The following is a 19,267-nucleotide window of genomic DNA, read 5'->3' as shown; positions in this document are numbered from 1 at the left end:
TCATCTTCTGGGCTCAAAAACAATCTCCTGATAATAAAAAATTTCCTTCACTTTTTGACTTAGGACCAGCCTTTAACTTTCTCTTATATAACTCTGCCGGTGTTATGAGATACCAGCTTTTAAAAAAAAAAAAACTAAAAAGTGAGTTCTAGGGGTCAAACTCAGATTCTCTTTCTTGCAATGCCAACACTTTTACTGGATGAAGCATCTTCGTCCCCCCAGCTATCTAACACACTATATTTAAACAATCCAAACAAACAGCAAATCACTCCCACCACCATTACACCTGACCATGTATAAGAAGACTGCTCCCCATTATTCAATGAATGCCATGAACAATTGAACCCAAGGGATCTAGGGAATGACAGCTAGAGTCAGAGTTTCACAGCCCTACCCCACACTTTGTGATGTTCCCTGGCCCTAAGATCTACCTGTCTGACATTGGTGAGCCATCTACCCACTGCCATGTGCCATTCTGTTTCAGGTCTGAGAGACCTATCCAGGCAGATCCATTATCCTCAGAAATCACATGCAGGAATGTCTGAAATGGAAGGAAAGAAATCAATATGGTTTCTACTTCATTCCCCATATCTTCCACCTACTCTTTCCCCCAGCATTCACTCTTATACCTTAAAGGAGACCTAACGCATGTTCCAGTGGTCTGAGTCCCTCCCACATCTGTATCTATGGCCAAATTAGAGACTGTCTGCAGGTGGAGTCTCCAGACATGTTCCAGGATGTGTTTCCAGTATCTGTGATGAGCATGCCCATACAAACTCACCCGTGAGGTTAATGTACCAGAAGCCAGCTAGGTCAGGATGGCTACCAGTGCTCAGCATCTTTTAGCTATGTGTTGAGTAATGTCCTGTTAGCAGCACAATTGCATAATTTACACAAAATAATCTGGCAAAAGCATTCACTTATATCATTTTACCCTAATGGAACAATATGCTACCACCTAGCCAGCATGCCAGCTGGGACTTTGTGATAGTTTTAATTATCACATTGGCAGAGCTAATAATCACCTAAGACAGGCCTCTTGGCATACCAGTCAGATAGTTTCTAGACTAATTGATGTGGAAAGACTGGCTTTAACTGTGAGCAGAACTGTTCACTAAGCAAGGGTTATGGGCTGTGGAAAATGGAGTAGGCGAGCTGAGCACCAGTGTTCAGCACTCTCTACTTCTTGACTGTGCATGCCGTATGGCTGGTTCCCTCAAGCTCATGTGGCTGTGACTTTCCTGTAACCCAGCAATGTGAGCCAAGAAAGCATTTTTTCTCTTAAATTGCCTTTAAAATGTTTTATTTTACCATTCATATTATGTGCATGTATATGTGCGTGGTTAGGTACACATGTGAGTGTAGGTTCCACAGAGGCCAGAAGAAGACATTAGATCCCTCAAAACTGAACTGAGGTCCTCACGGGGCATCAAATGCTCTTAAGCACTGGCCCCTCTCTCCAACACCCTTGAGTTGTTTTTGTGAGTGCATTAGCACAGTAATAATAAGAGAAACTAAGAGAGATGATTTATGTCTTAGGAGCTTTCTGAAGCATTCATGCATGATCACAACTTGGTATATCCACTCCGAGGATGCTGGGGACTCCCTGGTTGCCACATTCCCCCACCCCTAAGTCTCCAAGTAGAGTAACCAACCCCAACCAGAAACCCTTTCTGACCAATCATTGCGTGTACACTCACTCAGTGAGGAGCCCCATGAGGCATACCTGTTCTTCATCACTCTCAACGACGACTAGTTGAGCCTCTACTTCCTGGCAGGCAGCAAAGGAATCACTCCAGTTACGGTGGGACTTGGAGAAGTAGTAACATTTTCCACTGAAGAGTGTCCATTCCCAGGGGCAAGGTCAACAAAGGCTGTCTGTTAGGGGGAGGTGGATCAGGATGGATGCACACTTGGATGCCCATGATCCTGTATCTGCTCAAGCCCTCCAGACCCAGAGCCTTCCCTCAATTGACATTGCATCCTGGGACAAGCAGGGACCTTAAAGATTATGCTGGAGCTCAGGAGACTATCTTGACTACTGCGTGTATGACCACTGTGACACTGAGCGTCTACTATGGGCACAGCCCAGTGAACACCGAGTGCTGACTAGTGTGTGACCTCTGGGAATTATGAATGCCTAGTTTCTGTGTCACCCCCACGAGATGACAAAATGATACCCTGGATGTTGAACTGTGTTCTTATTAATTAAATTTATTTACTTATTGTGTGTGTGAAGACGCACAAGTGAACTAAGCCGGCCCGCCAGTGCATCTCAGGGATCCACCTGGATCCACCTGTATCCATTTCCTCAGTGCTGGGATTAGAAACATACATTCTCACACCTTTACAAAATACATAGGTTCTGTGGCCCAAACTCAGATTCTGTTTGGCAATCACTTCACCAACTGAGACATCAAGTCCCCACAGATGTGGAAATGAGTGTCCAGAAGGAGACCTTCTTAGGTCCCTAGCTGCCTGATTTCTACTCGCTTACCCATTTCATGCCTCAGTTTCATCAGTTGCTTGTAGATTTTCTCATTCCCAGAGGGGCTGGGACCCTTGAATCCTGTACCAAGAATCCAGAAACTATAACTATGAAATGCTTACTGTGTGTTATAACCCGCACCAGATGTCTGGAGCAGGACATCTTCTGTAATCACATTTAAAGAGAAGAAAATGATACATAGTGATGGTCAAACGACAAGAAATAGACCAGGGCCCTTACTCCTACCCTTACCCTTTCCCCTTCTGTTCCAGGGTGGGCAAGCCCCTAGAAGTTGTAGCATGACCCATTTTCAACCCCTCCCCCCAATCCCTTAAACAGATACTGCTGTCACAACCAACAGGCCAGGCCATACAGCGGCAAATCCCTGACTGACCTTGAACAAGAACAGCCACCAGAAGCCCGGCCAGGAGCACAATGGAGAACAGATGCAACATTATGAGGCCATGGCTATGGCTCAGACACGCTGTGGGAGAGATGGATATTTCACAACAAGGCTGTCAATCACCTCTAAACCAGGAAATTGTAAGTCCCAGTGTCCACCTTCCTAGTTCTATGTAGATTAAGATCTGGTCTCTAAACTGTGGTACATATACACTATGGAATACTACTCAGCTATTAAAAACAAGGAATTCCCGAAATTTGTGGATAGATGGATTGAGCTAGAAATGATCATAATGAGTGAGTTAATCCAGAAACAGAAAGAATCAAATGGTATATACTCACTTATATCTGCATACTAGCCCAAGGGGCATGTCCCACGAAAACCTTCACTTACCAGGAAACTGGGACAGAGGGGAGGACATCCTATTGGGACTCTAAATGAGAGAAGCATTGGAGAATATCAAAGTAGAAGGATCCAGAGGGTCCTAGAAACCTACAAGTAGAACATTATGATAGGCAGATTTGGGCCCAGGGGTCCCACTCAAACTATGGCACCAGCCAAGGACAATACAGGCGGTAAACTTTAAACCCCTACCCAGATCTAGCCAACAGTCAGAATATTCTCCACAGTTGAGTGGAGAGTGGGGTCTGACTTTCTCACGTACTCTGGTGCCTCACATTTGACCATGTCCCCTGGAGGGGGAGACTTGGTGGCACTCAGAGGAAGGACAGCAGGTTGCCAAGAAGATACTTGATACCCTATGAGAATATACAGGGGGAGGTAATCCCCCTCAGGAACAGTCATAGGGGAGGGGAATAAGGGGAAAATGGGAAGGAGGAAAGAATGGGAGGATACAAGGGATGGGATAACCATTGAGATGTAACAAGAATAAATTAATTTTAAAAATTTAAAAAAAAAAAGATCTGATCTCTAGGTCTGAGGCTTTAGGTTCCAGAAACACAGAGAAATCCCTAATTCTTGAGGATCCAAGACTCTTAGAAAATATTTCTACCTCTTCTTGGCTCCTGACCAAGAAAAATCTCCAAAGCTACTCAACACACACACACACACACACACACACACACACACACACACACACACACCATAACAGTGTGTGGAGGCTAGAGGTGAATGTGTGTGTGTGTGTGTGTTAAGTGCTGCATGTATAAGTTTGTGTTTATGTGTGCACATGTATGTCACTGTGTGGCGGCCAGAGGTGAAGACACAGCCCCAAGCTGCCTCCCACCAAACGAACAAGTCCCATTTCTGCCTCACCTAGCGGGCCTAGAAGTTGCTTCTTGTTTGCTTTCACGGAGTCACCCATCACTGCTGCTGCCCTTCAGTACCTAGGACTGCCGGCAACATCAGCTTTAGCTTTGCACACAGCTGTTCCCCACTGTCTGAATCAGAAAGAGAAAAAGGGGAAGTGGGTACCACCACCGGAAGATACTTGAGGAAGGTACTGAGCATCTGATACAGCATGGCATGTGTTTCTCATTTTCTTCTTCTGTAGTAATAGCAATACTAGATAATGAAGCAATATATGATACACTATTTACAGGGGCGTTTTCTCAGGGCTTGTTTGTGTGTGTGTGTGTGTGTGTGTGTGTGTGTGTGTGTGTGTGTGTGTGTGTGTGCGTGTGTGTGTGTAGGTGTGTGTGTGTGCAGTTGATCATTTAGAAGTATGTTGTTAGGGATTGGCAGGATGTTTTAGCAGGTGTTTCAGTTCACTTTTATGTTACTGAGATAAGCAGCATAACCAAAATCTGCTTGGGAAGAGGGGTTTATTTTCTTTTATGGGTTAGTCCATCATCAAGGGAAGCAAAAGTCAGGAACTCAAGGCAGGGGCCTGAATCACAGAGGAACACTACTTACTGGCTTGATTTATAGCTCGTGCTCTGCTTGATTTATTTTTTTAAAATTTTTATTGATTATAAGTTATTCACACTACACCCCAATTGGTATCCCCTTGCTCTTATCTTCCTGTTCCCACCCTCCCTCTCTCTTCTGCCCTATTCTCTCACTCTAGATCTCTCACAGGGGAGGCCCTCTTCCAGCATCATCTGGATACAATCTATCAAGTCTGATCAGGATAGCCTGCATCCCTTTTCTCTGCATGCCTACAAGAGATCACTGCCAAGATGCAGTGATCAAATTGTGAGCACCAGAGTGCATGTTATAGGGTCAGAGGCAGTCCTTCTCCCACATGGAGAATTGACTCTCCATTGGCCACCTCTGAACAGGGGACTAGGTCCACTCCTTTCATTGCCCTTGGTTAATGCATCAGTTTGTCCAGATCTGCCAGCCTCGATGCCCTCCCAAGGGGCTCCCAACCCCTCCAGGTCTTCCCATTTCCCCCACACTTCCATACAATTCTAAGTTCTTTGCCCAGGGTCCTACTTCGAGTCTCAGTATCTATCCTGGTCCCCTGCTAGTCTTTCAGAGGAATTCTATGTTGGGCTAATGCCCACTTATAAGTGAATATATTCCATGTGTGTCTTTCTGGGTCTGGGTTACCTCACTCAGGATGGTCTTTTCTGGTTCCATCCACTTGCCTGCAAATTTCAAGATTTTCTTGTTTTTAATAGCTGGATTCCATTGGGTAAACATATCAGTTTCTTTATCCAATCTTCAGTTGAGGGACACGGTTTCTGCTGGAAGCCTGTATAATGCCAGGGAAGAAGGAAGCTTTTGCTCTTTTTTCTGCTTATACTCACCTTGCTAGAACATTCACATTTCCACTGGCATTACAGCCCACTTCTTTGGGATTATAGCATATACTGAAGACCAGCTGAGACATTCAGTATTATAAACTGTTTTTCTCAAATTTCCAATTAGCTGGTGTGCAGCCTACAAATCATTCCAATAAATTCACACACACACACACACACACACACACACACACACACACACACACACGTTCTGATATTCTAGAGAACCTTAGCTAATATGCTTTTTAAAGCTGCTTTTGTTATGGTATTTTATTACACAAATATCACTGCAGAGCTTTTCTATGGCTCCTTTAAGATAACTAAAAACACTCCACTGTTCTTTCTTTCTTCCTAAATGGAGCAAGCAGTCACTCATACAGAAACCCTGCCCAACCGACCATCTCCTTTGCTAATGAACTCGGACCAGATGACCAAGACCAGACTGTGCCTGACCAGTTCTTCATCACTCTTGATAATAACTAGTTGGGTCTCCATTTCCTGACAGGCAATGATGGAGTTGCTCCAGTTTTGATGAATCATGAAGTAACAGGTTCCTTGGAAGGCAATGAATGGCTATGGTGACACAGGCAGTCTGTTTGGGGAGACCTGTCAGGTTGTACCCATATTTGACTGCCCATGTTTCTCTATTTGTCCATTTTTTTTTTCAAATACTTCAGAAACATAAGCCTCCATAATACAGTACCTCAAGTAACTTATCCCTCTCTCTGCTTCCCGAATCCCTCAGTGAACTCAATAGAACTCAGAAATCCTGACCTTCTGGCTCCAATATGGGAAAAGCTGGTGCTTAGAGTTAAACATAGGAGCCAAAAGGTGGCCTAATTGAGTACCTAATGTTGACAGAGAAGTCTATGTCCAAAAAGTGCCATCTTGGCTATTACACTATGTTCCCATTTCATAGACAAGGAAACTTAGGTTCAGAAATAGTCACAGAATCAAGCAAAGTGACTTCACATTATAGACCCTCTCAGGCCTCTGGAGATGCAATCTGAAGTCACTCGCAGACTTCATCTATAATTTGGACCAATTCATGGCTGATTAGCTCTTCCCTGAGGCCTGAGTATTTTGAAGCTTGTGCCAAGTAAATAGGAAAACCACAATTATTTGGTGCATAGTGTATGCAATGGATTGCATTGGGCCACCAGGAATAGTGTTTCTAAATCGGCTTCATGTTTAATTCCGCTGAAAGAATAGGGAACCCAGAACCCAGAAAAATGATACACTTAAAGTACAGATAGATTCAGTCCATTTTCCTCCTCCTGTTGCCTCCCCTCACATGTTCCAGAGGTGCAATGGGCACTTAGAAGGGAAAGGGAGACCAGATCTCAACTTCTTCCCTTGCCCAAGCTGTTCAATATGAGGGGCCAAGCAAGGAAGCCACAACCTTCAGTTCTGTTTGACATTGAGCAAATTCAACCACCAAGAGTACAGCAAAGGTAATGCTGGAAAACAGCAATCCAATCACATGACTACATGACCCTGTTTCAAACATGTTGAAGGAGAAAATATGAATCTTTAAGTACCAGTATCCCTGCCTCAACCCAGCTTGGGAGCAGATGGGTGGCCATCTTTATTCCTGAAACACAGATGTCTAAATACCACACCTAGGTCTAAGGCTCTGTAACCCAGGTGATACCTCTGCTGTTTATGTTGCTGGTCAGGGTCTCATAGTGTCTTGGTTGTCCAGAAAGTGGCTGAGGTTGAGTATAACTCAGTACTCCCTTTCCTTATGAATTTGTTTGCTGAGTGCTTGGTATACGGTACTGTGTGCCACCATCCCAGCTTATGTGCCATTGGAGGTAGGCACTCTGCTTCTGAGATACAACGTCAGACCTATGAGAGACCTAGGTTAGGACATGAGAGTAAAAAAACCTCAATTTCACCTCCCCAAAATATAAAACCCTAGACTCCCAATGAACCAGGAGCCCTCACTCTTGAACTGTCACTTTTCAAGATGATCAGGGGCTCCAACGCTAAATTCCCTTTACATTCCCAGGACCCATTCATTCAGAGGACCTTCCTCTGCTTTTCCTGGGACCCTGAGATCTAGAGTCCCAACAATCCCTTCACCAGGACTTAGGAGTCAAGGGCAGCCTGGTCTACAGTAAGTTCCAGACCAACAACTACAACTACAGATACACAGAGAAACCCTGCCTCAAAAAAATGAAAATAAAAGAGTTTCATTTTCCCACATCCCAGAACTCCAGTGTTCAGCCTCCACCTTGCCAGGATCAAGAAGTTTAGGGACCCAACCTCTACTTCCTCATGACCCGGAGTCCAGATTTCCACTTCCCTTGGACTCAAGAATCCAGAGTCAAAAACTTCTCCTCCCCAGACTGTTCAATATGAGAAAACTTTCCTACTCCTTTCCAGGTCCTGATACTGCTGTTTTATCTCCAAAGTGATTGAACCCAGAAACCTAGGCCTTGACATCTATTTGTATTTTGAAATATTGTTATGTTGGTCATTTTCTGCTTTTCTGAATGGACAAAGCAGTAGTTATAGTAGTCAAGGCCTGAGAAGGTTAGAAGCAGATCTGTCCTCAGAACACCATTTCCTCATAACTCCTCAGTCAGTTTCCAGAGCCCCTTTCACAGTCATGGAATACCTCTTCTAGTTCCCAGAATTCCTTCTCAAGTCACAGAACCCCAGCCAAACTAGACACCAAGGGAGCATGGCTCCTGTGCTAGCAATTATTTATAGTCTTTCATGTCTCTGCTGTCCCATAATGCCTAGAACTGATGTGTGTGCAGTGTTTACCCACTTCACCCCATCCTTTACCACCTGAATATACTCCCACTAAGGAGGAACACAGGAACTGGGAATCAATACCAGAGATGATTGGATGGAGGAGGCTGAGCCTTCCACGGCATTCATAGCATGCTCCTGGAGGAGGACAGTAGGCAACACTCCTTCATAGTATTTGTACCTTTGCTTTGGTTCCCGCCTTGTGTTCCCCTCATGATACACTGCATGAGGGGATTCTAAACAGCTTGAGAATGCTAAACACAGCTTTGGTACTCCTTGCTCTTCTCCTCAGTTCCCTCAGCCTTGCTAAAACATATTCCTAAAGCTAGCCACCAGGGTCTGTTCTCTTATTTGGCCACTTCCTCCATGTGAAGCTGGCTACCAAGATCCAGCTATGAAAGTATTGAAATCTAGTAGTCAAAAATCCCATTTGGTTCGCCTAATTAACATGCCCAATTAAACTTAAACACTTCATCCTAACATGAATTTCCCATTTTACCTTTATGAACTGCCAGTTTCCTACATGCTACAATCTGTCTCCTCTCTATCCAGAGGCAGTCATTTGTCCAACTCCTTTCTGGGACAAACACCACTCCTCCCTTTCCTCTATTCCCTTCCTCTTCTCCTGCATCCTCGATCTCCTGTCTTTGTCTCTCATTCCTGCCCAGTGTTCCTCTGAGGAACATGCATCCCCTTTGTACTGAGAGTTTGGTCTTGCAGGTCCTGAGCCAGCACTTTTCCTTTCAATACGACTATCAGCTGAAATACGCAGTTTCCTCTTCAAGTTGTTTTCAGTCATCCTGTTTATCTTAGCAATTGAAACCAAACTGGAACATCCAGTAGAAGCTATCACACCTTATCCAGTTAAAGGCGGGAATGCAGCTGTTTGTCCAGCATGTACAAAGCCCAGGGTTGACCCTTTCCCATACTCCTGTCAATATCCTTAGTGAAATTCATTAAGCCACCAAAACAAAGGTTCCTAAAGGCATGAAAGCAGAAGTGAGACATTCTGGAAAAAGAAAGAGAATCAGTGGAAGAAGGTGATGGAAGATAAATATGGTCAAAGCCTGTTATAAGTATATGCATGTAATGTATAAAATGTAATGAAGCCCATTTATGCTGGTGAAACAACACTTTTTAAACAAGGTTTCATCCCCAGCATGGCATATATTGGGCATGATGGTACGCATCTGTAATCCTAGCATTTGGGAGCTGGAGGCGAGAGGATAAGATGCAAGGAGCTTGGTAATTTATTATAGATGCCCTATTCTTGCCTTTCAAACCCAGAAAAATCTTTCCTAACCTTCCCATTTTTTTTTTTTTTTTTTTTTTTTTTTTGGAATCCGGGAAGATGTGTACTCCAGACACATTTGGCCCACACCTGTTTTGAGCACTGTTTAATCCCAAAAAGCAAATCTGATATCCAGTAAGTCTGAACCATGAAGGCAAGTGCAGTCAGGTCTCCCTCGTCTCCTGCTTATTCTGTTCCTTCCTGACTGGGGGGAAAGATTATTGTGTAAGCCACCTCCTCCCAACTGAATTATGTTATCCTAGAGAAAAGCTCCTTAAGACATAGGAAGTCCATGTAACATGTCCGGTACATGAGGCCCCTCCATTTCCATGGTTTGTAAGCAGTAAGCCGGCAGATGAGAAAATATTCTCCCACCTGCTGAGCCCCTGCAATCCTGTAGTGAGCTCTAGCTTTCATGAGTCACCTTCAGTGCCTGGGTGGGCTTTGATGCAGATGCCTTGGAGTAATTCCCATCCCTGTAAGTAACTCCTTACTCATGTTCCTGAAAGCAACCCCAAGAAATTCATTGCTTCACCAAGAATCGTTACTTTGATCTGTTGTGGGCTTCCTATTTGGAGATACTCAAATTTGTTCAGAGATAGTGTCACACAGCAGAGATTGTAAAAGTAGATACTCTTAGCTTCTGTTTTATCACCATCATCCCATTGTGAAAAGCTAGAGCAGCGTCACCTTTATCTTCAAGCAGCCTGTCTTTTTTTTTTTTTTTTTTTTTTTCACAAACTTCATCAAAAGAACACAAACTTCAAGACCAGGAAGATTTTTTCCCATGGCCCTGAAGAGAAAGAGTTGGATGGTGCAGCTTGCCAATGTCCCTACTTCACTATGACCTGGAAAGCTTGGCCATCAGCCTTCCCTATGCCAAGCACAAGATGCCAGTTTTACTTCCATATTCCTGGCACTCAGCTTTAGACATTTCCATCATCCAGGAATCCAATACCCCAGGGTCCATCTTCTGAAGACACAGGATTTCCATCTTCCATCACCTGATCTCATAACAGTGTGTACCTACAGCTTCAAACTCTCCAGGGCTGTGGAGTCCACAACACCAGTTTCCCCAACATGAGGACTGAGGAACACATCCCATCCTCCACCTTGTAAGGGAACAGTGGAGTTGTGAGTGAATATGTACTATTAAACATGAGCACGGCCATGTTAAGGACCCCAGTGCTTCAACTTTGTGGGAAAATAGCAATGCCTTTCCAGAGCTTCTCTCAAGTAAACAGGAAAGCCTTCCCTCCTGTTCCAAGTGTAAATGTTGGTAGTTTGTGGAGATAATGCCCATCCTGTCTTCCTCTAGCTCCCTCAGGTGTCTATAAACTGAAAGCTACTCCTCTACAGAGACTACTTCTACCAATATTAACTAAACTTTCATTATTAAGCTATATGCAATAACCCCACCTCCCTGTTCAACTGCATATAGTAAACTCACTGAGCTTCCATCAGAGAGTCCAGTCCACTCAATCCCAGCATTCTATGGGTCAGTGTGTTCATCTTTTCTTCATTACCTTGCCTCCTTGGTCAATTCTTGAAGCAAGGTGGGCATGGCACATTTCTTCTGTCTTTCCTCATCACCCCAAAACCCTCATATTCCTGAACCACTTTTATGGCTATAGCAGGTTAGAGTCCAAGGCTTCTTAGCAATAATTAATGCTGGTGGTCATCAGCTCTTCTAGAAAATGGGGAAAGCAGCAGTAAGAGGCTTGGAAGGATGAGACTGGAGCCTGAACATCCTGATCTTCCCTGTACTTCCAGAGTCCCCACTCACCTTCACCCAAGGTGCCTCAGCGGCTGCCTCTTTGCTTCCTTGTAGCTGTTATAGTCGTTGCTGTTTCTTACTGCCTTTGACTTCTGGAGACTACAGCTTCTATTTGCCAACCCTTTATTCTTAATTCCCTAATTCTATTCTTGCTTGGGAAGACAAAACATTAACTAAGTGCTGATGGGAAGAACCAAAAGAAGACTGAAAGTTGACCAGAGCATGGGTGTCTCAGTCAGTGTTCTATTGCAGTGAAGAGACACTACGACCAATGGAACTCTTATAAAAAGTGATATAATTGGGGCTTCCTTACATTTTTGGAGGTATGGCATGCTAATGGCATGCGGCCAAACATGGTTCTGGATAATGAGGTGAGGATTCCTACATCTGGATCCTTGGACAGCAAGAAGAGCAAAAGCCAGTGGGCCTGTCTGGGCCCTTGGAAGTTCAAAGCCCATCCCTAGTGACATACTTCCTCCAACAAGGCCACACATCAGAAGAGTCCCACTCCCTCGTGACCAAGCATTCTAATGTATGAGTCTATAAGGCTCATGCTTATTCGATTACCACAATGTCTCAAACATTCTGGGGTTTTTACAGGGAGACTTTGGGGAGGCTTGAGATTTACTCTAGTTGGCTTTTTGTTGTTGTTGTTGTTACTGTATAAAATACTACTCTTACCAGCAAGCAAATTAAGAGAAGAAAGGGTTTATTTCATCTTACAAGTGATGCGTCATAATTGAAGGAAACCAAGATAGGAACTCAGGGAAGGTGCCTGGAGACAGGAGCCATGAAGGAACACTGCTTATTGGCTTGGTCACTGTTAGGTTGGCCTAAGTACCTTGACAAAAGGGAGCTAGTCCCTTTGAGATTGTAAAAACTGCAGAATCTGACCCAAGACTATATCCTTTCATCTTAACTCCCACATCAGCCTGTTATCTTTCCTCCTGCAGCAGCATCCTGTTATGATGACATTCTGTTACCTCCTACAGCATTCTGTTGTCTTAATGACCAGAGTTTGTCCCCTCATAAAAATTTTCTATTTAGGACATTTGTTGTTGTTTGTGTCAGCTCCATGCCCCCTCCCTTAACGCTCTCCCTCCCAGTCTCCCACCCAACTTTAACCATCTTATAAAACCCAAACAAGATTTTGGTGAATTGGTCCCTCTTGTCTCAGAGACAACCCATCAGTTTGTACCTCAATAAAACTTCATTATTTGGTCTTAGTGAGGCTCCGGTTGTCTCCCTCTCCCACAAACCATAACTGACCCATGCTTAACTAGTGTTCTTCTATGGTCCATGCTCACTTGCATCGCAATGGTGGACCAGGCCCTTCATAAGACAAGCCTTTCACCGACATGGGCCATAGGCCAATCTGATTGAAACAATTCTTCAGTTCTCTTTTCCAGGGTGCCTCTGGGTTTTGCTATGTTGACAATAAAAACTAACCAGAACAGGTTCAATAGCAGAAACAACTGATCCACTCTGTGGCCAGACTTTGGGATACCGAAAACAAAAGCCAGTGACCCATAGGATGAAGCTATCTTGATATGTCTCCTCTGCCTACAGTGACAATGAACATTCAGCTCCCCGACCTTCCCAGAAGCACCACGTCTGAGTTCACAGGACTTGTTGCTTCTGTTTATTGATGTCCTCACTGGTGATAGTTTTTGATGACTCTAGTGCTGAGGATAAGCCATTATATATATATATTTTTTTTAAATGACTAGAATAATCAGGCTGCCTGCTATACTCATTGTTAGATTTCTGTCCAGTCCCATTGTCATTCTAGGAGTAGAAAGCCATGGCGGTGACTTCTACATATGCTCCTACCCCATACCTGACTTGTCCATGATATTTGTCATGTAGGCTATCTCAGCCTAAATCTCCTGGTACAAAACTTCCTGGATCCTTGTAAAAGGAAATATATGATCAGAATTTGCCCTTTATTTGGGGGATTTTCTCTAGAAGTCACTTCTGTGATGAGCCTGCCTCCTTTATTGCCTGTAATGGCTTGTTCTCTTGCTCCCTCCTCCTCCCTTTCTCTGAAACATCCTTCTGGGTTTAAAGTGATAATCTTTTTTTTTTTAATTAAGGCCCCATTTGGTGGTTCTGATCAACTGTGTTCTTCCTTTCTTATGCTTTCCCATATAGCAGTCCAGTCACAGCTTCTGTCATCAAAAGACCCCCATTCATGATAAACATTATTCCTGAAGGGTTATTATCAGCGTCTTTCATGAACCAACTGCCACTCTTCTTGTCTATCTAACACTCAGTGCTTAATCTCTCCATAGTGTGATATATTATCTGCTGACTGATTACAGTTATGAGAAACTAATATACGGCAAGGTTAGCTTACTGACCAATAGAGTCACATTGCTGCCAATTCACAGACTCAGAGAATGATCTTCCACTGTCCATAGCACAAGTCAAGTTGTTTAAAGAAATAAAAAGACAAAGAAACAAAAGTATTCTAGATGCTTTATTCATAGTAAAATTTGGAAAAAACAAAACAGCCACCATCAGGTGAGTGGGAAGAGAGTATTAAATTCACAGAATGGAATACCATACAATGATGAAAAGGCAGTCTACTGTTCTGTGTAACATATGCAAATCTCAAACATAAAGCTTGTATATATAATATGCTCAGTATGTGTAGTTCTCAAAAATAAGGACCATGTGTGGAATGATCTCACATATGCAAATCTCAAACATAATGACTGTGAGTGAACAAATCGTGGGCACCAGTGTGCATTTCAGAGGTTCAGCAGTAGTTACTGCCCCTTGGCAAGATGGCCTAACAGGTACACAGAGGAAGAGGATGCAGGCTATCCTGATGAGACTGTCACCAGACAGTTGGGTAGGAGGGACCCCTATGACAGGTCTGGGGGGGGGGGAATTGGCAGAAGAGGGAGGGGTGTGGAAATGGGAAGTTAAGAGAAAGGGGATAACAATCAGTATTTAATGTGAATAAATTATAAGAATAAAATATAGATTTAAAAACTGAGTGGAACAATCTTAACTAAGTGAATTTCAAGAACAAGAGGAACTAATCTTTGGTAAGAAGTTAAAATAAGGATTATTTCAAAGAGATAAATAAAGAATGGTGAGGAAAGGACATACAGAAGTCTCTGTGAGGGGGCTGAGGAGAAAGCTTAGTCAGTAGAGTGCATGCATAGTTTGCAGGCATGAGGGTGATCTGAGTTCAACCACCAGAATCCATGTAAAGAGTCAGGCTTGGTAGCACAAAGGAGCTGGGCGTGGTGGCGGATGCCTTTAATCCCAGCCCTTGGGAGGCAGAGGCAGGCAGATCACTGTGAGTTCAAGGCCAGCCTGGTCTACAAACTGAGTCTAAGACAGCCAAGGCTGCACACAGAAACCCTGTCTCGAAAAACAAAAACAAAACCAAGTAAGGATAGAGGGATTCTGGGAGAGCCTGGCAGTCAGGTCTGATTTCATTTGTTAATTAGGGAGCTCAGCCATTTGTCCCGGGGGCGGGGGGGGGGGGTACAACTTAACAGTAGGAAGGAATGAGAAGGTTATTATCTCTTAAGTTATATTTTTTTTAATTGAAACAGGCTTTAAAGTCCAATATTCTCCAGGGATTACACATAGGTACTGGAACACATCAAATATTACTCCCTCCTTTTCTCTCCGGCTGTGCAGAATCACACAGGAAAAATAATAATCCTGTTAGGCACAGCCACACCAATTTCTCAAGATCTTCTGTGTTGGCTGAATTAACATAGCCACAGTAATTTGGTTTCCAGAAACAAGTTCACTTCCTTATGCAGATTCTTGATTGCACTGGTCTCTGAACCCCCAAAAATGGCCAGTTTAGACTTTTACTGCTCATCTCAAATTGATTACCTGACTACTCATGGCTCATGGCAACTACTATCAAAGCAGGAGAGCTCTCACTTTCCTTCCTCCCCCGTGTGTGTGTGTGTGTGTGTGTGTGTGTGTGTGTGTGTGTGTGATGTGTGTGTGTGTGTGTGTGTTGACTACACCAGCTTTAAAGTTAGTCAGTGAACTCAATTCTTACACATGTCCCTCTTTATTTTTAACTTATCCCCAAAAGCCATGGACATCAGAGGACACTCATTCCCTGGTCTTCCCCTCCTCACATACCAGTCAGGGCTCAGCCTGGAAGCAGCTGCAGGACTCGCTTCCAGCCACTGGGTAGCAGAGGCAGCATCAGCTGTTCAGAGCAATTCTCAATTACATAGGATAAGGCAAGCCTGAGCTGCAGAAGAGATTGCTCTAAACAGAAACAAATAACCAGAGCACTTGAGAAAAAGAAACGAAACTCTTACTAAGCTGGAAACATCGAGGAATAACAAGAGATTAGAGCAGTGCTGCATTAAAGAGAAGAAATTTTATAAAGCAACACCAACAGGTGACTTTTCAAAAAGATAACTATAATCTATACTTAATTATATAATTGAAAAAAATACAAGCTATACTAACTTTGAAAAGGATCAGGCCATTCTCTGGTGGAGGAAATATCATTAATAAGATAGTTTTTTTTTTTTTTTTTTTGAGTCAGGGTCTCTCTGTGTGGCCTTGGCTGTCCTAGACTCATTCTGTAGACCAGGCTGGCCTCCAACTCACAGCAATCCACCTGCCTCTGCCTCAGGAATGCTGGGATTAAAGGTGTGCACCACCATGCCCAGCATAAGATACTTTTTGACCTTGCACCTGTGTGCAATGTTAACTGCTGAGACCAGTGACCTGACACACAGAGCTCAGCTGACTGAACCATGTCATGAGCATTGCGCATGTCCCCATAGGACACGCCCCTAACTGGAAATTCAGCATTCATTGGCTCCAGCTAACCTGCCCAAACTGTGCACCCACCAGTCTGGTCTGTTTCCATTCACATGCATGAATGACTACAAGCTGGGAAATTACAAATCACTCTCCCTGCCTCAGTCGCGTCTTTCTTCATAATGGGGACCCCGGCAGCTGACCCCCTTAAACTGTAGTCTGTGATCCAGCTATGGCCTGCCCTGTTTCACCCTGCAGTGAACACAGTAAACTGCTCCTCCTGGTCTGCTCTGAAGGCGGAAGCCATGCTCCACATGCAAAGCCGTTTCCTGTTACTGCAATGGAGAGTTCATTGTGGGACTCAAATGAGTAATTTAAAAACTGTTGGAATGCAGCCTTTTCACTAAGAATTTAGTTAGTAGCTGGGCGTGGTGGTGCACGCCTTTAATCCCAGCACTCAGGAGGCAGAGGCAGGTGGATCTCTGAGTTCGCGGCCAGCCTGGTATGCAAAGCCAGTCTAGGACAGCCAAAGCTACACAGAGAAACCATGTCTTCATTTGCATAACATGAACTAATACATGCTGCAAATTACAAAGTTGCCCTTGCTATAATCAGGTGTTGTTTCTCTTCTCTCTCTCTCTCTCTCTCTCTCTCTCTCTCTCTCTCTCTCTCTCGGTTTTTTCGAGACATGGTCTCTCTGTGTTAGCCTTGGCCATCCTGCATCCTGGACTTGCTTTGTAGACCAAGCTGGCCTTGAACTCACAGTGATCCGCTTGCCTCTGCCTGGAGAGTGCTGGGATTAAAGGCGTGTGCCACTAGGCCCGGCTGTTGTTTTTCTCATAATGGTGACTCTAGCAGCTGATTGCCTAACCTAACCTGCTTTCCGCTGCCATGTATAGGATAAGCTGTCCCTTCTCTTCTGGCCTAAAGGCAGGAACCATGTTCCTCATGCCAATCCCTTTCTCTTTACTGCAATGAACAGTTGATTACATTACTCGAATGGGTAACTTTGAAGCTCAATGGCGGTATAGACCATGAATTAGATCACTCATTATTATCTAAAAGATAAATTTAAAAGATGCATCGATGCCACAGTTCACACACACAAAGGACAGAGAACACAAATGCAGAAACCATCAGGGAAAATTCAAGTGACAACACTGTTGTTACTGTTCTTCTATGAACAGCTCTGCTGAGCTGTCATAACCTCAGAAGATGACTATTTTTGTGTCTGAGCAAGCAGGTTCAGAGGAAGGCCACAGGGGCTTCCATGAAGGACCAGAAAGGAGTTTTAACTAGCCCTGACTGCTGTCTGTCTCATGGCTGTGACGTTACTGCAAATAATTACATTTTTATTTTTAACCTTTATTTTTATTTTATGATCGTGGGTATTTTGCCTGCGTGTGTCCGTGTACAGTACCTGCAGAGGCCAGAAGAGGTCATTCGAACCTTTGGGACAGCAGCTCGTGAACTAGCATATGATTTCTGGGCACGGAACCTGTGTCCTCTGTAACAACATCCAGTGCTCGTAACTGCGAAGCCATCTCTCTAGCTCCTGTTCTTTCTATTTGAGTTTTACGTTTTATTTTGTACATTTTAATTAAAACATATTACATCACTTCCCCCTCCTTGTCCTTCCTCCGTCCCAGATTCTTCCCAGCCAATTTCTTCCTTATTATTTATGTGTGAATACATATGCTCAAATGCATGAATAAAACTGGAGGAATCCATTTCTATTTGCTGTGTGTATACCATTTCAGCACTGACTGCACTGCATCAGAGAGCCAAGTAGCAGACTCATCTGTCCCTGAGGCTAATTCTGTCCCTTGCAGGAGAGTTCCACTCTTTACTAAGCCATTGGATTTGGGGAGCACAACTCATCCACAGATCACTAAGGAAACAAGAGATGTTAAACACACAACCACTACCTCAGTGAAAGAGGCAAAATACCTGCATTCAACCCAAAAGGCTTGGAGTGGATCTTGTTATTGCTCTGGTGACCCCTTTGCTATCTATGAAGGCAGGCCTCACCTACCTCTTGCTATAGAGGCAGACCTCACACGAATCCCCCACAATGATGATCCCAGACTCTTTCTTCTCTGAACTGTTACCTATCCTTAGAGGAAATGTCACATGTACTTTATGGCCTGCTGACACAGCGAATAGAAATGGACCCAGCAAGTCTTGTTCATATGGTTGAGCATATATATTCACAAATACATAAGAAAGATATTGGCTGGGAATAATTTGGGATGGACAGAATAGGGAAGTGATCTAATACAGTTCAGTTAAAATGTACTCATCAAAGACCACATTAGACTCTAGGCCTTTTAGCTATAGAAGTAACCCCTGTGCCTCCCCCAGTGCTGGGATTAAAGGCATGTGCAGGCAGAACACTGTATACAGAATAAATGTTTTTTTAACATGGGGAAATCCCTCTAATAAACCAAATGGACCTCATGACAATGTTAGTCTATCAATTCCTGAACACTAAAATAGAATGGTGGTGTGGAGTATACTCATCTTACACCCTGTATGTACCTTGAACTCGCAGTGATCATCCTCCTTCTGTCTCCCAAGAGCTGGGATTAAAGGCATATGCCACCACACCTGGCACTGCACAGGCTTTCGAAAGTCAGGCTCATGGTCAGAAAAGAAGGGGCAGGGGCCTCTTGTCCCCGGCCGTATTTCTTTTGTCCTAAAACCTCCACTCTAACAGGCCTTTTAACTACTGCAGCCTTGCCTGAAATCATAATCCCCCCACCTCAGATTTTTCAAGTGGTAGAATTTCAAGGGTGTGTCGCCACACCTAGCTGTTCTAAGCACTTAGACTTGTGGCGGTTGTTTGCTGTTGTAGCGGTGGTAGAAGCTTGTTTTTGCCAGATTGACTCAGGCTGGAGGCATCTGGAATTGCCTCTATCAGACTGGAATCACCCCAGTGAGGAAGACGTACTGGCTAACAAAAGTGCTCCATACAGTTTGTCATCTGTTTTCTGCTTTTTCTCAGGATTGCCTCAAGTCTTATATATACCAGGTGAAAAGCAGCTGCGGTTTGCCGGAC

At 43.9% G+C, this 19,267-nt stretch overlaps 1 long non-coding RNA gene across 1 annotated transcript; it reads right to left on the bottom strand.

The window, feature by feature from the left end:
- Positions 1 to 362: 362 nt before the first annotated feature.
- Positions 363 to 2,974, bottom strand: LOC127203149 (uncharacterized). Its single transcript, XR_007832369.1, has 4 exons — positions 2,883 to 2,974; positions 2,498 to 2,569; positions 1,727 to 1,878; positions 363 to 541 (listed from the first exon to the last, which is right to left on the bottom strand). It is a non-coding gene; the product is annotated as an uncharacterized LOC127203149 (long non-coding RNA).
- Between the last annotated feature and the right edge of the window lie 16,293 nt (positions 2,975 to 19,267).

Source organism: Acomys russatus, chromosome 19 (genome assembly GCF_903995435.1).
Source record: "Acomys russatus chromosome 19, mAcoRus1.1, whole genome shotgun sequence".
NCBI lineage: Eukaryota > Metazoa > Chordata > Mammalia > Rodentia > Muridae > Acomys > Acomys russatus.
Note: the sequence above shows the minus strand (reverse complement) of the source record. Positions and strands in the feature narration are given on the sequence as shown.